We start from the raw sequence: 17,829 nt of genomic DNA on the forward strand, positions 1-17,829 counted from the left end.
GTTATAGGACTTTTTAAACAGAGAACTTTATAGTCTTGTATCTATTAAGTCTTTCTTCCTTTTGCCCCTCCCACCCACATTCTACCACTCACTCCCCTCCCTTACAATCTCTGGTACCTAAACTTACCCTGTCTACTATCACATCTTCACATCTTTCCATTTCTGCCATAAAGTGCAGATATTCAGTACAAATTGAGTAGAAATATACAGTGTGTAGCTTTCAAGGTCTGGCTTGCCTTGCTTGACATTATGTCTTCTATTTTCATCCATTTTGAATCAAAAGATAGGGTTTCATTGATCCTTATAACTGAGTAATATTCCATAGTATATATTGGGCACATTTTTTCAACCCAGTCATCAGTTCTTGGACACTTAGTTTCATTCCATGTCTTAGCGATTGTGAATAATGGACGTAAGGTACTACAGTCTCAGAGTTAGAAAGAACAGAGGAAAGCAGGACCATCTGGCATTATCTCATCACTAACCCCCCCCGCCTGTCCAGCCTAGGGTGTGGTAGGAGAAACTTCCTCAGTCTTCTAGATCACCACCCAGTACTTGCAGTTACAGAGTTAGAAGGAGCAGAGAAAAGGCAGGGTCATCTGGCCTTACACACACACACACACACACACACACACACACACATGTATGTATATAATAACTTTCTTAGTACTAACTAAACATATGGACATTAATTTGAGTGAGAAATACATTTTGCTGCTTTCATGAAATGCACTCACTTTTAGATTACTCTGGGTCTAATTACAATTAGAGCTGATATTTTTTATAACAATTGGAACATAATAATTCTTAGTAATATAAATTAAAGTCATTAGAATCAGTTACATACAAGTCGTTTTGTCCAGATAATGTCATGTTGAATGAGCATAAACTAGTAGGATCTTCTCATTGTAGCTTTGGATTTTATTGCTCTCACATATAAGATTATATTATCACTACATGTTTTAGATGTTTTTAAAGCAATACATAAGAACCATAGTGCTTTTTTATATGTTGATCATGTATCAGCAATCCTGAAAAAGTCTCTTCCTAGTTCTTAGATTCTTTGACACTATCATCCCAAAATACTGACAAATTCACTATACCTTTTACAATTTTGTAAGTTTTTTGTGCCATGGGATGCATGCACTCACTTGAGAGAGACAGAGAGAGGAAAAGTGATGAATCATCCCCCCCCCCCAGAAGGGATGGCCATGGCACAATCCCTTCTCCTCTATTACCTTCTTGGTATTTTGGGCACAAATGCATACTTACCCAGCTTGATTTTCAAACCTCTGGTCCAGAATATGTTGTGGTTGTTGTTGCTTAGTTCATTATTTCTTTTGAAAAAGCAGTACCCCTAACAGGAGCTTACCATGCCTCAATCCTCTTCCCCACCCCTTCAGCCAACCAAGATCATGAACATACCTATCACCCTCTGGTCACCCTAGAATCTGAACCTAAGCCTCCCATGTAATTTCACCATTGCACAGCAACCCCTCACTACCTCTGTCACCATAGCTGAACCTAAATCACAGATATTTTTGATGTCCTTGAATCCTTGCTGTCCTTGAATTCCTGACATAAACCCAAATAGGTCAATATGTAAAAATGTCATTTTTAAGCACCACAAAATCTTTTGTGTGTGTGTGTGAGTGCGAGTGCGTGTGTGTGCGTGCTTTTGGACACATAATCATCTTTGACATCAGTTTTTTTTTCTTTTTTATTGTCCTAATTTATCATTTAAAATTCTTTACATTTAAGTTTTATATTCCTTTTTGTTTTACATGTGTCTCTTATAAACTGTGACTTACAACTTACTACTTATGCATTTGGATTTATTTCTAGTATTATACTATTCTTGAAATGAGCCATTTTTTTTTAATGACTGAGAGTGCATACAATTTCTAGAAAGAAAAACAGAGAAAGAGAGAGAAACTATTTCCCCTCAGTGGAACATGGGCACACCACAGTTGTTTTCCTTCTAATTCACCATCCCTCCAGGATTTGGGGCATGCATGCACATGCGCATAGAGTGTTTTTCAAATCATCCAAGCTGTGATTTGGACCACAGCCTACTATATGGACTATCTTTAGGATTTTTCAATGTATATTTGAAAATATTTCATTTCACAGCTATAGGATGTAGTATTCCATAAAAGCTTCTTAGGAAGTTAGACAACACTGTTGAACTGAGGTTCTATATAATTTTTTACTTTATTCTAACAGCTATTAAAATGGCAATATTAGTATCTCTAGATGTGGTTATAGATTTCTCTATTGATCTTCTAAATTTTGTCCTTTTTGATTGTGTAATGTACTTGAAGCTCCATTAGTGTATACAGAATTGAAATTGTTTTGTCTTAATGATAAATTCTTTAATAATTTTGATCTGCCCTATTATGGCATCAGTATTATTCATTGTTTTGAAGTTTATTTTCAAATAACAATATAGTCACATAGCTCTCTTATGTTTAAATGGTAAATTTTTTTCATCCCTGTCTTTCAATTTCTGTATCTGTATTTTAAGTTTGCTTTTTATAATAAACACATAGTTGGCTCTGATTTTTTAATCAGTTCTGATCACTTTACCAGTTTTTGTGGTACTTTCTAAATAGTCAATACTGGTCATCTCTGCCTTTTATAATCCCATTTATATTTAATAAAATTGTGATTGTGTTTATGGCTATCAACTTCTTATTTTTTTGTTACTCTCTACTTTTTTGTTGTTCCTTTGACCCTGATTTCCTATATTCTTTTACAGGAAACTTTTCTACTCTTCTGCTTTATCTCTTTTATTAGCTTTCAATAGATAAATCTTTATATTACCTTATAATGGTTACAGGGGCTATAATATGCATCCTTAACTTCTAACAGGCTGTCTTGAATTAATATTACACCACTACATGTAAAATGTAGAAGGCTTACAAATGCATAATTCTGTTTGCTTCTGTAAATCCTACTCATTCTCAAATAGTCAAACATCTTTTAAAGAAAAGGGAATTTATATTCTGTTAGATTGGTGAAAAGGGAACTCACCTACACTGTTGCTGCGAATGTAAATTAGTACAACCACTATGGGAAACAATATGAAGGTTCCTCAAAGATTTACAAATAGAACTACCATATGATCCAATAATTCCACTCCTGGTTATCTACCCAAAAGATAGGAATACGCTCAGCTGGAAAAGTGCTTGCACATCCGTGTTTATTTATTCACAGTTGCTAAGACATGAAATCAACCCAAATATCCATAAACGGATGAATGGATCATAAAGGTGTGGCACATACACACTACAGAATACTATTCAGCCATATAAAGCAATGAGACACTGGCATTTGACAGAAAGTGGATGAATATGGAAGATTTACTGCTAAGAAAAAGCAAGCCAGACTATGAAAGAGGGTCATCGTATGTTCCCACTCAATATATACTGAATGTCTACACTCTTTGGCAGAAACTGAAATATTGGAGAGCAACTATGAATACTAGAATTAGTGTGGGAGGAGGGTTGGAAATGGAGAACAGTGAGAGAGAGGGGAACAAGATGAAAAAGAAAGAGGCAACACACTTAAGGGACACAAAACTGGGAAATTATCTTTTGACAATAATGGGTATGGTAATGTCTTTGACATGACTAGCATATAATGTATTCATGCTGGGAAAATTCATTATTATGCTGTAATGATATACAGTGATTGAATGTAAAATATATATATCTGTATATATATATATATATATACACACATATACATATACGTGTGTGTGTATATATAAAGTGGGAAAGGTTAAATATAAAAAATAACCTTGTAAATATGATCATGACCATTTTCACTACTCTTCAACTCTTCCCGTATATTCAGATTTCCAACTGATACTATTTATTTTTCACTTAAAGAACTTTCTTTAACTTTTTTTGTAGTACAAGGGAATGTCAAAGAGTTTATGGGAATAAATGGAATTAAGAGACAAGAATTTTAAATATTTACTTCTCAACATAAACTCCATCAAGTTTAAGACACTTCTATTAAGTGATAATAACAGCCATTAGTCCTTCCCTAAACCACTAAGAGTCTTGGGAATTTAGCCATGTAAATTTAGTGTTCTTTACATTATTAGCTGAAGAATAAAAAGAAGTCAGAGGGCCAAAATTAATGCTATAAGGTGGATAACTAATGATTTCCCATTGAAACTTTTACTGAATTGCCCCCCCCCTTTTTTTGAGAGATTTTTGCCATAGGGCATGTGCGCTCGCCAGACAGACAGAGAGACAGAGAGATAGAAAGTGAGAAATCACCCCCCAGGGGGAATGGCCATGCCACCAATCCCTTCTCCTTCATTCTTCTCTCAGGATCCTGGTCACACACACACACATGCACAGCGTGAGTTTAAGCCACCAGGTCCAAGACTCAAACCATGGTCGACTACATGGGAGTCCAGCAACATAGCCATGATGCCAACTGCTGGTCCCCTAAATTGCCCTTGTTTAATGAGCAAAACAAGAAAAACCATTTTTATGGTAGAGAAGGATTTTCTGTAGCTTTCCCGTTTGTTTTTCTGCTAAAGCTTCCTCATTTCCTTAGTTTCTCATAATCAGCAAATGTTATTCTCTAGCCCTCCAGAAAGTAACATGCAAAATGCCTTGAACATCCCCAAAAACTGCTGCTGTGACTTTTAATCTTGTCTAGTCCCTTTTTGCTTTGATTGACCCACTTTCACATTTTAGTAGCCATTGCTTCCATTGTGTTTTGTCTTCAGTATCGTACTGAAGACATGTGTTATTTCTTGCTAAAATTCTTTGAAAAAATAATACTTCAGAATCTTGATCCCACTTACTTAAAATTTCCATAAAAGGTCTGCAGATGGTCTAAGCACAACAGTTTGGCATCTTTCAAGCAGAAAATTTGCCCCACTTGTAGTTTCCAGTCACAATTGAGTGAACTGAATGAGTTGAGATATCTATAGTATTTGGTTATTGTTTCTTCTGTTAATCATAGGTCCTCTTCAACTAGGACATGAACAAGATTACTTTTTCCTTCCAAAATTGATGTGGTTGTCCTGTTGCTGTGGGTGTCATTTTCAACATCGTCTTGTGCTTTTAAAATGAGTTATTCATTTGCAAATTGTTGATTTGTTTGGGACATTGTCCCAGTAAACTTTCTGTAAAGAATAATTTCATCATTCTTCCACCATAAATCTTCCACTAGCTTCGATGTTCGTACTTGCTTTGATTTCATGAATAAAGAAAAAAAATGAAATGTATTCATACTTTCTTCATAATATACATTTTTTGTAAATTTTTTGAAGACTTCTCATATAGTTATACTGGTAACAAATTTTCTCAGTTTTTAATCTTAAACATTATTTTATTTCACCTTCACTTTTGAAGGATTGATTGATTGATGAAATTAAAATTCTAGACTGACTTCCTTGCCCCCCTCTTAGCACCCTAAAAATATTATTTTATTGTATTGTAGATCATATCCTTTCAACTGAGAAGTGAGTCATCACAGTTATTGTGATGGTCCTGATATCACATGACTTATTTTTATCATATATTTTACTTGTTTCCATGGTTGATTTTAAAATGTATCATTTCATCTTGTTTGATATTTTTTCCTGCAGCTAAACTAGAAATACATAGTTTTCCTCCCAAGAAATGTGATGTTCTTCCTTGTAAATTATATTCTCTGATTCTCTTGTTAGCCTACTTCAAGGAAATTCAGGTATTCCAATACGCTTACTTGCAGTTTGCCTTATACCCAGTGGTTGTTTAATGCATATATCTGAGCAGGAACTGAACTAATACTTCTGGAGAAAGTATGATGGAACAGCTGAGACCACTGGGTAGTGAAAGAGAAGACCGCACATCCTGGGCTCCCCCTTCTGGTATAAGCGGAGGACAGCTGATAACTGGATATACAATGTTACCAGACACCATTGGTGCCAAGCCACTGCTTCTGCCCACCTCTGCCACAAATACCATAGCAATACCAGGTCCTTCATACTCAGCTTTACTCTACAGAGCTTCATTTGGCCATTTGTGGGCAAATGTCATCCAGAGTTCACTGGAAATGCCAACATTTCCATGAGCTTTTTTGATTTTTTTTCACAGTGACCAAAATCAGATCTTGAACCCATCAGTATAACAACCCTGAATTGACTTTCCGATTTGAAAAGCAACACTGTTCTCTCTGCAAATCAAAGATCTCTTTACCAACTAATGCCCTTCAGGAGTTACTTCTTTGAGGTCATGATAAGACTATCTCTCTGTTGACTTCAATCTCCTGATGGCCAGAGTCTCCAGGGATCACTATCAAGGACATCCGCAAGAACAATTTCCTTGGTGTTTACATCAACACAAAATTCAAACTTCACATCAATCATTATACAGTTCTTAGACCACAAGGATTTTTTTCAGGATTTCAGAGCCTAGCCTATGTTTCATAATTCATGATACCCACTTCAGTTTGGTCTGTTATAAAGGTAGCAAAGCAAAATTTTTCAGCAATTAGCTATTCCTAGACCATTGTGGGTCATTGTTGGCATCATCTTTTAAAAAATAGCTCCACTTTAGGTGAGTAAAACTTACACCCTTTCTTGACATCAGAATTTCTTCTGAAAAAAGAGCTTGTCAACAAATAAATGGAAAAAAATTTTTTAAAAAAAGAACGTGTTGCTATTCTCCTGTAAACCCATGTTTACATTTCATACTGAGGTGAAATAAAAGCCATCTTTCCACATTTTCTGGTGAAAGTATTTTTGACACCTGCTTCGTGTAACAACTGAAAAGTACAAATGATCATTTTGTTTGAGATTGCAGGTTTGCCTTCCTGATGATTCTTTCCAGCTGTATTTTCTGTTGTAATCTGGCCCTTGGACAACAGGAGGACTTCTCCTGTACAACCTAACAGTTTATAGATGTGTTTTACCTTAACAGAGTTTTTTGCCAATGGTAAATACATCAGATGTTGCCATTATCCTGAAAGGGCTAGGGATAGCCACTACTTCCTCTTACTTTTTTGTTGTTGTTATTAGCTTTTAGGATTTTCTATATATTTTTGGTTTTCTCAGTTTAATTGTGATGTGCCATAGCTTAGTTTTATGTTTATTCATCTTTCTTGGGGTCTTCTGAGTTTCTTGTATTTGAGGACTTATTTATCGTAATTTTTTAAATAGCCATTATTTCTTTAAATCGCTTGTGCTTCCTTTCTTTTCTTCCTCCACTTTTGGAACTTCGAACATGTTAGAATGCTTGATACTATCTTATAGGTCTCTAATGTTCTCTTCAGTTTTTTTTTTTTTTTTCAAAATGTTTTCCCTTTCTCCTATTTTGGATAATTTCTATTAACTTGCTTTCAAAGTTATTGATCTTTTCTTTTGTGGTGTTTATTCTGATATTAATCACATTTGATGTATTTTTATTTTATATACAAGGAGTCTTCAGAAAGTTTGTGGGAAATGCTTATTATGAAAAAGTATGCTTGTATATCAGAATGTTTTGCACCAAAGAAACTCATACTTTACTTCCATTTTCCACAGACTTTTTGAAGGCCCCTTGTATTATGCTTTTTTATTCTAGACTTATTTGGCTTTATTTTAAAGTTTCTATTTGTTGGGCCAGCAGGTAGTGTGGTAGTTAAAGTGTTGAATCTTACATAATTGATTGCATAATTCTAGTTCCAGACCCAGCATCTGAGTGATTTGAAAATCACACAAGGCACATGTGCTTGCATGGCCAAAAATCCTGAAAGGAGAATGGAGGAGAAGTGATTTCAGTATAGTCAACCTCCCTTTGGTGATTTCTCACTTTCTTTCTCTCTCTCTCTCTCTGTCTCTCTCTCTGTCTCTTTGTCTGGTGAGCACATGCATCCTCTGACAGAAATATATACCAAAAAAAGTTTCCATTTGTTTGCTAAGACTTTCCATTTGGTCACTTTTTTTTCCCTATAAATTCTTGAACATATTTATAACAACTTTTTTAAAGTCCGTGAGTGCTACTTTCTATATGTGACTCATCCACGACTCATCTGTTGTTTTTATTTTCTTATCATAAGCCCCACTATACTGCTTTTTTTCCATGTTTCATATTACATTAGGATTAAGTTTCCTACAAACTAAATCTTCCATAGTTTAAAATCTTTCTTGGGAACCAGCAGTTAGCGTAATGGCTATGTCGCTGGACTCCCATGTAGTCGACCGCGGTTCGTGTCCCGGACCCGGTGGCTTAAAACTCACGCCGGGCGCGTGTGCGTGCGTGCCCAAGATCCCAAGAGGAGATTGGAGGAGAAGGGATTGCGGCGTGACCATCCCCCCTGGGGGGTGATTTCTCGCTTTCTGTCTCTATGTCTCTCTCTGTCTGTCTGGCGAGCGCACGCGCCCTACAGTGAAAATCTCTCCAAAAAAAAAAAAAAAAATCTTTCTTTAGTTCCATCTCCTCAAATTAACACCTTTTTTCATCTTCATTGTCAAACTTCATGAAAAAATCATCTCTATTATTTCATTTTCTTGATACACCTTTCATTAATATCTACCATTTTAATGAGCCTCTTACCATTTTAATGAGACTCTCTCACTCTCTGGTTTTGTGTTTCTATAGACGTACCGCCATATTCCTGTCACCTTCACGTTAACCTTTAAAATCGCCTCTGACTCCGTTGTTCACCATGTTTCAGAACTGTATAATTTCTCCTACAATATCCTGCCTTCCATTTCTCAAGCCTTTATTAATTTTCTCCTAAATTAAAAATAATTAAACAATTGATTTATTTATTTTTAGTTGTTTTACTCATGAGTTAAATGCCAAACAAACTGAATTTGTAATGGTTCTCTTACTGTCTTTGTGATTTGGGATCAAGCTGTTGTATATGAGAGAAAACACTTCTACTGTCTTAATGTACACCTTCAAGATAATACCTCCATAAAGTTCTGTTCCCTCCAAGATTCCTTTAACATGCACATAAAACCATTTATGGTGTCTAACACACACTAATATGGATTAGAGTCATTTCTATGCTTATTATCTCTCTTACTAGATTACAAGTTTTTAAGCAAAGATCAAATTTACTTTGTCTCTTTATTCCCTAGTAGAGGTCGTATTTTAGTGCATGCTCAATAAATATCTATTATATTGAATTGAATTGAATTATATCATCAAACAAAATGGCTAAAGAAATTCAACCTAGAAAATGTAAGAAAGAGAGAAAGTGTGATATATTTTTGGAACTTTTTTATACAATCACAATTAATATAATTAAGATTATTAAAGAAGAAAATGCTCAGCTAATTTGACTAGGTAGACTCTCTGAAGTTCAATGTAACTAAGATTTTATTTTTGTTTCTAGTCGAAATAGATTATGCCCTTACATAAAGAATCTTCAACTCACTGGCTAAAGCTGTACTTTTGAAAACCCCATCATGGATTTGTCCTTGTACCCAGAATTCACAAATACAAATCAAGAGACATTAAGTTTTATGACAAGTAAACATAAATTCTGAAATGTTTCTTAGCACTTGGAGGGCTTTTTAAATGAGAACTGATTCATGAAAGACCATGTAACAGCTTTAGAGATGATCCAGAAGATGATTAAAGGACCAGAAACAAAGAGTGACACTGATAGGTTAATAAAGCTGGAGCTACGCAACTGAATGAGAAAAAGACCCAAGAGTTACTTCATGTCAGTCTTTAAATCACTAAGAGGATCCAAAGAGTGGTAGCCAGCTGTTTGCAAACTCTGATGAGTTTATCACATGAGTTTATACCAAAGTAGGAGAAATTTCATTTTGTTTGGAATAATTTCCCATAAACAATGATGTTAAGTATTGAGTAAATCTCCAACTCCAAAAATTTTAAGAGCTTCTCCTTCTTATTTATGGGGCCCTCATGCGTTCCTGCTAGAGGAGATAAACTGATGTGTATCTCAAAGGGTCTTCTCACAATTTTATATTGTCCAAACTTTGATAGATGAGGCAATCCTAAAGCAAACTCTTCTTCCATTGGTATTTATCATGTACTCTACCTACTAAGCTATCTTTAAATTTTGCATTTGTGAGATATTTTTACTATAGTGATGGAAGCCTAATGTGAGCTATAAGGTTTGTCAATGAAGTCAATGAGATTCTTGTTTCTGATTGGCTAATCAACAAAAAACATTTAGCTGCACATAAAGAAACAGGCAAAAACTATATTATTATTGATATTTTTATTATAGCATCTTTTCTTAATTTATCTTCAATTATATTTTTATGCAAATATTTACATTTTTAAGGGACCAGCAGTTGGCGTAATGGCTATGTCACTGGACTCCCATGTAGTTGACTGCGGTTTGAGTCCCGGACCCGGTGGCTTAAACTCACGCCGGGCGCGTGTGCGTGCATGCCCAAGATCCCAAGAGGAAGATGAAGGAGAAGGAATTGCGGCGTGGCCATCCCCCCCCAGAGGGTGATTTCTCTCTTTCTGTCTCTCTGTCTCTCTCTCTCTCTGTCTGGTGAGCGCATGCGCCCTATAGCAAAAATCTCTCCAAAAAAAAAAAAAAGACTTACATTTTGGACATTAACATTTGGTTCAGTTCTACCTAATTTTGAATTACATAAGAAAGGTGTAAGAACATTTAACAGACACAGAAATTAAAATTATCTATTGATGTTGATGTATGTTATAATATCTTGGACTTGATTGATTTCCACTTCATCCATGCTGGGGGGGAAAAAAAGAACATTTTGTATGCTGTAAAGACACAAAGTGATAAAATGTAAGAAATTTTAAAATAAGAGACCAGCAGTTAGCATAATGGCTATGTTGCTAGACTCACATGTAGTCGACTGCAGTACGAGTCCTGGACCCAGTGGCTTAAACTCATACCAGGCACATGTGCATGTGTGCCCAAGATCCCAAGAGGAGAAAGGAGAAGGGATTGCAGTGTGGCCATCCCCCCTGGGGGGTGATTTCTTGCTTTCTGTCTCTCTGTCTCTCTCGGTCTTTCTGGCAAGCGCATGCGCCCTATAGCAAAAACCTCTCCAAAAAAATGTTTTTTAAATAAAATAAAATTTAAGTAAGTAAATAAAGTAGATTTATTAAGAAAATCTTTTTCTAAGTTTCAAGAAACAGATTGACTGAATAGTTTTTTTTAATGCATGTAAGCTCCTTAAATCCCTCTTCTGTCACTGCTCTCCTCATAAAAAATGACAATAATCTGACTTGATTTGTTAGCTAAATAAAATGGACCACATCAAACATATTTATTTTATTCACAGTATTAAGAACCATAGCCTAGGCCAGCTCCATAATGCAGTGGTAGTATGCTGCGCAAGTGAAGCCTGATCTCACTTAGTGATTGCGGTTCAAATCCTCCGCCAGATCACCCTGAAGCACTCTGAGCTCACACGCATGCTCAAGATCCAATAGGCTGGAGAAATAGAGGATGATAATAAAACCCTGATTAGTTCCTGTGGCAAGTGTATTTCTTTGTCTCTCTTTTTCTCTCACACACAATCTTGCTCTCATTCTTGCGTGAATGCACACATACTGTATAATGAATAAAGAAAAAAAGTAGCCTGGCAATTAGATGGGATCATATTATAGTAAAAAACTCCTAAGATAATTCCTTTTCCCAGTGGTACTGAGTAAAAGAGGCAGAGCCATAACTGAACACAAACCCTTTTGATTACCGGATTAGTAGTTTCTACCAAGTCAAGCTGCCTCTAACCTGTGTGTGTTATTTCTTCTACAGCTAATTCACCAGCATTGAGATATATCATTTAAGCATACTTAGAAAAACTTCCCTTAGAAGTTTCTAAATACTTTCCTTGCAGTATTTATTGCTTATTCTGAATTCAAAACAGGCTTGCTTCGAAAGTATTCTTCCCATGGACACCTGGTGATGCAGTAGTAACAGAAATGGACCTACATGGAATGGTTCTGGGCTTAGGTCCTCAGGCCTCCCTGTACACAGTGGACATGCACACATGTACTGGTAATCTGGTCTGAGGCTGAGGGTGGATCATGGCATGACTATCCTACTGGAGATGCCTTTTTTTCTGGCAAAAAATAAACTTTTTAAAAAAGTATTATTCTTCCAATCATTTGTCTTCAAAGCATATCTATTTTAAAATTGAGATCTGTTTAGCAGCATGAACAAATGTTTGGAAGTTGTTTGGTGGGGGAAACATTATAAAGCAAAATGTGAACACACATACCCACACACTTTTTTGAAAGGAGGAGGCAAAACAATCTTTACTACCCTCAGCTCTAAGTTGCCCTATTTTGGGTATCTTTTTCCCCCTTTCCTCTGTTTATCTGTAATTTTTAAAATTCAACAATAACCTTGTATTACTTTTGTGATAAGAAAAAAAATCAAGATTTTTAAGACTTTTTTGTGATTTTTGATTTGGAAGTGTATTATGTAGTTAAAAGTGAATCTGTAAAGACACAACCCCTTTAGCATTAGGTCAAAATCTAAAGCAGCAGTGAGCAACCAGTATTTAAGGCTAACATGCAACCCATGTAGTTGTGAATATGATCTTAAAATCTAATTTTACAATGAAACATTACAAAGCTTCCTAGCTCTTAATATGGCTCAAAATGCTTCGTGATGTTAACCTCTTAGTGACTAAAGAGTTATGCAAATTTGATATTCAGTGTCACCAGCAGTCTAATTTAGAAGCACTACAGTCTAAAAGAAAGACTTAATTTACTCTGGGACAAAAACAATCTCCTACAAAGTGTGCAAACCTCCTTGACTTTCAATCTATAATTATTGGGTTGTCAGAAAAGTCATGACATACTTTTCTGTTTTTCTATGCAAAAATGTGTCATGACTTTTCCGTCAACCCAATATAATGCCTATTATATAGATGTCATTATTTTGTATGTAAGAGTGTAAATACTATTTCATTATCTATTTAAATCATTCAGAAAACTCTTTCAGTAGGAAAGCAAAAATCATGAAAATAAGCTATAAGTACGAAACAAACATAAAATATTGCTTTTACATTTACCATGTTATCAGCAGATATATACCCATATAATCCAGTATGGTGCTGTCTAAATATATCTTAAGAACAGATGTCCTTCCAAACTCTATTGATCTCATTTAGTGTATAATCACCTTTAGAATCAAGGATGTTGGGGCCAGAAGATGGTGTAATGATTACATTGCTGTACTCCCACATAGTCAACCACGGTTCAAGTCCCAGATCCTGCAGCTTAAAATTCAGTCTGAGCACATGTGTGTGCATGCCCAAAAATTCCAAGAGGAGAAGGAATTTCCACAAAGCCATTCTCCCAGGGGGGTGATTTTTTGCTTTCTGTTTCTTTGGTAAGTGCACACGCCCTATAGTAAAAATCTCTCTCTCTCTCTAAAAAAAAAAAAAAGAAAAAGAAAAAGAAAAAAGAAGAATCAAAGACGTCTTCTTTAAATTTAACCAAACTTTCCAATCATTAGTGCAAGCCTACTTGATGATAGTTGATTTTTAATATAAGATAATGGGCCACAATCTTGTTGAAAATGGCTCTTAAATTCTCACAATCCATTTCATGCTGCTACAATAGAACGTCACCCACTGAGTAATTTATAAAGGATTTCTCACAGTTCTGAAGGCTGGAAGCCCAAGATCAAGGCCCCAGCATTTTGTGTCTTGGCGTGGAGGAGGGGGACTACATCCTCTGGAAGGAGAAATACTGTGGGTTCCCTTCATGGATGGTAGAAAGACAGGAGGCCAAATGTTTCAGGAAGTCTCTTTTCTAAGGACCTTAACCCTCATCATGAGTGGTTATCATTTGAACAACAGTTTGTCTCCCAGTTTCCCATTTCAGTATTTGATGCCAGAGCAGGGTCGGGGAGAGGCAGGCTGGTGAGACTTAACGTCCAATAATTGAATCATGATGATTGCAGCACTTCCATGAATAGATATAAGGTGTCTCTCAAGGCCCAGTGAATTTTGACTCTCTTGAGAAATGGCTGGTTCTCATAAGAGCCGGTAGTTACAAAAGAGAAAGGGAGCTGCAGGCTTGGTCTCTCTCTCTCTCTGCACAGTCCTGTTCTCTGTACTTCTGTAGACCATATCATAAGCCTCTGTCATTTTGTGATGTCTTTGGACTTGCCAGACATCAGAAGAACTTTGAGTCAAAATAAACCTCTGTTCTCTTCAATTTATATTTGTTAGCAACACTGTTAATAGATTTAGACACGTGGGGATTAGCCGCACCTGAATTTTGAAGGGGCACATTCAAACCACAGCAGTTTATTATTCTTGGTTGACAAATAACATTGTATGTATTTATCATTTACAACCTGATGGTTTGAATTATATGTACATAGGGAACAGTTAAATCTAGCCAATTAATGAATGCAATACTCACATAATTATCATTTTTATGATGAGAGCACTCGCCGTCCATTCTCTTTGCATTTTTCAAGAATACAATCCATCATCATTACCTATAGTAACCTTGCCATAAAATAAATCTCAGATATGTTTCCACTATGTCATTGTAATTATGTATCCTCTATTCCTTCTACCAACTAACCATTCTAGCCTCTGGAAACCAGCATTCTATTTCTACTTCTGAGATCAATTCTGAATAGATACTTTTCAAAAGAAAAATAGCAGTATTTTTTTAAATTAGTTTTAATTGCAGGAGTGCACTTGCACTCACCAGAGATAGAAACTACAGTCCCTGGGCATGGAGTGTGCGTGGCCTAAGCCTGGGAGCTGAGTGTTGCAGGACTTTCTCCAGGTGACTCGAGCTATCTGTGGGGCTCACCATGAGGTGCCTGGGCTTGGTGCAGCAGGTAAGGCCTTGTTTGTTTGTTATGGAGGTGAAGGAGAAGCCCTCTGCCAAGAGGAAACATCAGCCATTTAAAGTTTTGACAACTGAAACCATAAGTCACAGCGCATTAGGTGCAGATGTATAGAGTGTACTTCCAACAGAAAAAGTGAATGGGACATATTGTTACATGACTACCTACAAAGGGCACCCATACCTTTGGGCTCAACTAGATAGAAAACACAACAAACAAGCTAACAAAAACTTTCAAATCTTCTCCATTCGAAAGAAAACCCAAAAGAATCTTTTTTGGAATGTTGAAGAGGACTTCAAACCTGTTCCAGAGGACTGGGTACAAGTGAAGGAAATAGAACAACTAAATGGGAATCTAGTGCCTGATAAAATGGACACATTCCTGGCTGGGTACCAGTAAAGAAAAATGACAAACAGTATTGCTGGCATCCTTCTGTAGTTCATTATGCATTTGAAATTGCCTTGGAACTAAAGCATCATCCTGATGATTCTGGACTTTGGAAATTAGTGCAATGGCACTATCAGATCTCTCAGAACAAACACTGGGGCTTTTAGGAAAAAGTATCAATGGAAACACGTATGGGTTAGGAAGCAAGAAGCATCCCTTACATCTTCTTATACCACATGGGGCATTCCAAATAAATCTACTTGCATTGAAGCACAATGACCTATTGTCCTGGTTTGAAGGTTACAGAGAGGCTAAAATCAAAGGAATAGTATGATATTGAAGTGAAGGCTGTTTAATTAAGGACCATCACGATCATGTTGGCTTATGCTGGCCAGTTTCAGATACTTACATGAATTCAAAACCAGTTATTTTCTACATGAACCTGGACAAATATGACTATACTTTTGATACTCGGTGTATGTTTTATCATTTTTCAAAAATAGATCATTAAAAATCTGGTAGGCTCAAACATATAATACTGAATGTATAAAGTGGAAACTTAATTAAAATTAGTTTTGTTATTGGGACCAGCAGGTGGCATGGTGGTTAAGGCTCTAGACACTCCCACATAGCTGACCACGGTTCAAGTCTTAGACCTGGTGCCTAGCTTTCTCACTTCCCCTCTTTCTCTCTGTTTCTGTGTCTCTCTCTGTCAAATTAAAAATAAATAAAGGAATAAATAAAATTTAATAAATAATTTCTTTTAAAAATTAGTTTTGTTATTGTTATATTTGAATCTTAAATATTCTGTCATATTTAAAAAGGTAAAATATATCTCAAGATGTTCATTGTTCATTATGGAACATATCAATGTATCTAATAGCATTTAAAGAAATTAATTTGGCAGTTGCAAATTAATAATTATTCATAGTTTTATTTTCAGCAAATTAATTTTAATCATTAGACATAAAAATGTAACAATAAGCTCCTAAGCTTGTACAAAGGTTGGATTTTGTCCAGTATAACTAGATGGTAATTTAAAGAAAACAATTAAACCTATAAGCCAATAATTTTTTTCAAAATTAGTTTAAGCTTAAATTAATTTTATGAGACATTATAAACAAAATATATAGCTTAATCTGAACCTGTGTATGTAAATAAGATTTGAGGATCTTAAAACATATATAAATAAGAATATGAGTACATATAAAACAACAACTTTAAATGTTAAGTTATTAAAGTTTACTCTCACACTGTTTAAAAAACTTAAAACATGGGTGTAGAGAAATTCACCACTGCTTACTGTATATTTGATGGCAATAGCTTATTTTAAAAGTCTTCAAAAATATACTTTTCTAATAAATTAAAACTTTCATATAATTTTATTTGAAAAATAATTTTTTTTGATAATTCCAATTTAGGTAAAGGTACAAGATACGGAGGAGAAAAATCCTTAATTCAGAGACTTGTCTGATTTCCAGATGGAATTTTAACTTATAAAATTAAATACTTATATAAAATTAAATTATAGCTGGCCCTTAATAAGTGGGGAAATTCACAAGACTTTCTTCTTCATCTTCAGACTGTTTATGAGCAGGGATAAGACTAGTTAATTCAACTCCCAATTGGTCAGAAAGGATTTTTTAACTTCTAAGAGAATTTTTTTTTCACTTTTTCCTTATAATTATACTTAAAATCTTCAATTACTTCAAAAAATGAAGGATAGAAAATTCCCAGTTCTTTCTTCAGCTTTTTTATATCTTCCTCATAGAAACATATTATCTTTAAAAGTTGCATATAGGAATATAGTACATTTTAGGATTGATCTAAAGAAATGTAATTCCAAACATGAAAATCAAAGTAACCTGAAAAGTGAAATATACATATAAAGGCAGAAATATTTTCTTAAGATATTATTAATAAGTATTTATTGTACAGTATGAGTAACTAACTTGGTAACTATAGTTAAATTATTCTGTAAGTTATGTTCTAGTCTCTGACTAAAACTTATCAACTCTTACATTATAGTGGGATTTAATCTTTCTATGAAAGTATACGAGATATTCTCATGAAGAAATTAAAAAAACTTCACTTTTACAATATTAAAGTTATTCTGGCTAAGGTTTTTTTTTTATTTTTAGGCCTCAATGATATTTTCTTTAAAAATATATAAGCTTTAGTGAGTAATAATCAACTTCTAGAAATATATTTATTAGAGAAACCCTGGACTTTCACAATACTGTTAGGCATTTGGTGAAGGAAGAATCTGACTATTTAGAATAGCCATTGATCACTAGCTAATTCTCATATCCACGATTTTTTGTTCTATTTACAGTCTTAAAAAAGGTAAAACATAGCAAACATTTTCTCAAGGGGACTATAACCTTAAGAGAGAATTCCTAAAAAGAATTTCAAAATGAATTAAAAGGTGCTCTTGCCAATGTGATCTAAAACTTAAATTAAGAACATTTTAAAATAATGAGCTATATTTGTTACAATTTAAAAAAAATAAAATTTACTCTTTAATCCAGAAAGAAAGAAAGAAAGAAAGAAAGAAAGAAAGAAAGAAAAGAAAGAAAGAAAGAAAGAGAGAAAGAGAGAAACTAAGAGAGAGAAGCACCCCTTAATGGTGCATGGTCACAC

At 34.9% G+C, this 17,829-nt stretch overlaps 2 pseudogenes; one reads left to right on the forward strand and one right to left on the reverse strand.

The window, feature by feature from the left end:
- Positions 1–1,504: 1,504 nt before the first annotated feature.
- On the reverse strand, positions 1,505–6,976 carry LOC102484587 (multifunctional protein ADE2 pseudogene; annotated as a pseudogene).
- Positions 6,977–14,763: 7,787 nt separating this feature from the next.
- On the forward strand, positions 14,764–15,736 carry LOC102479686 (uncharacterized protein C12orf29 homolog pseudogene; annotated as a pseudogene).
- The last annotated feature ends 2,093 nt before the right edge of the window (positions 15,737–17,829 follow it).

Source organism: Tupaia chinensis, unplaced genomic scaffold (assembly GCF_000334495.1).
Source record: "Tupaia chinensis unplaced genomic scaffold, TupChi_1.0 Scaffold143570_1, whole genome shotgun sequence".
Lineage (NCBI taxonomy): Eukaryota > Metazoa > Chordata > Mammalia > Scandentia > Tupaiidae > Tupaia > Tupaia belangeri.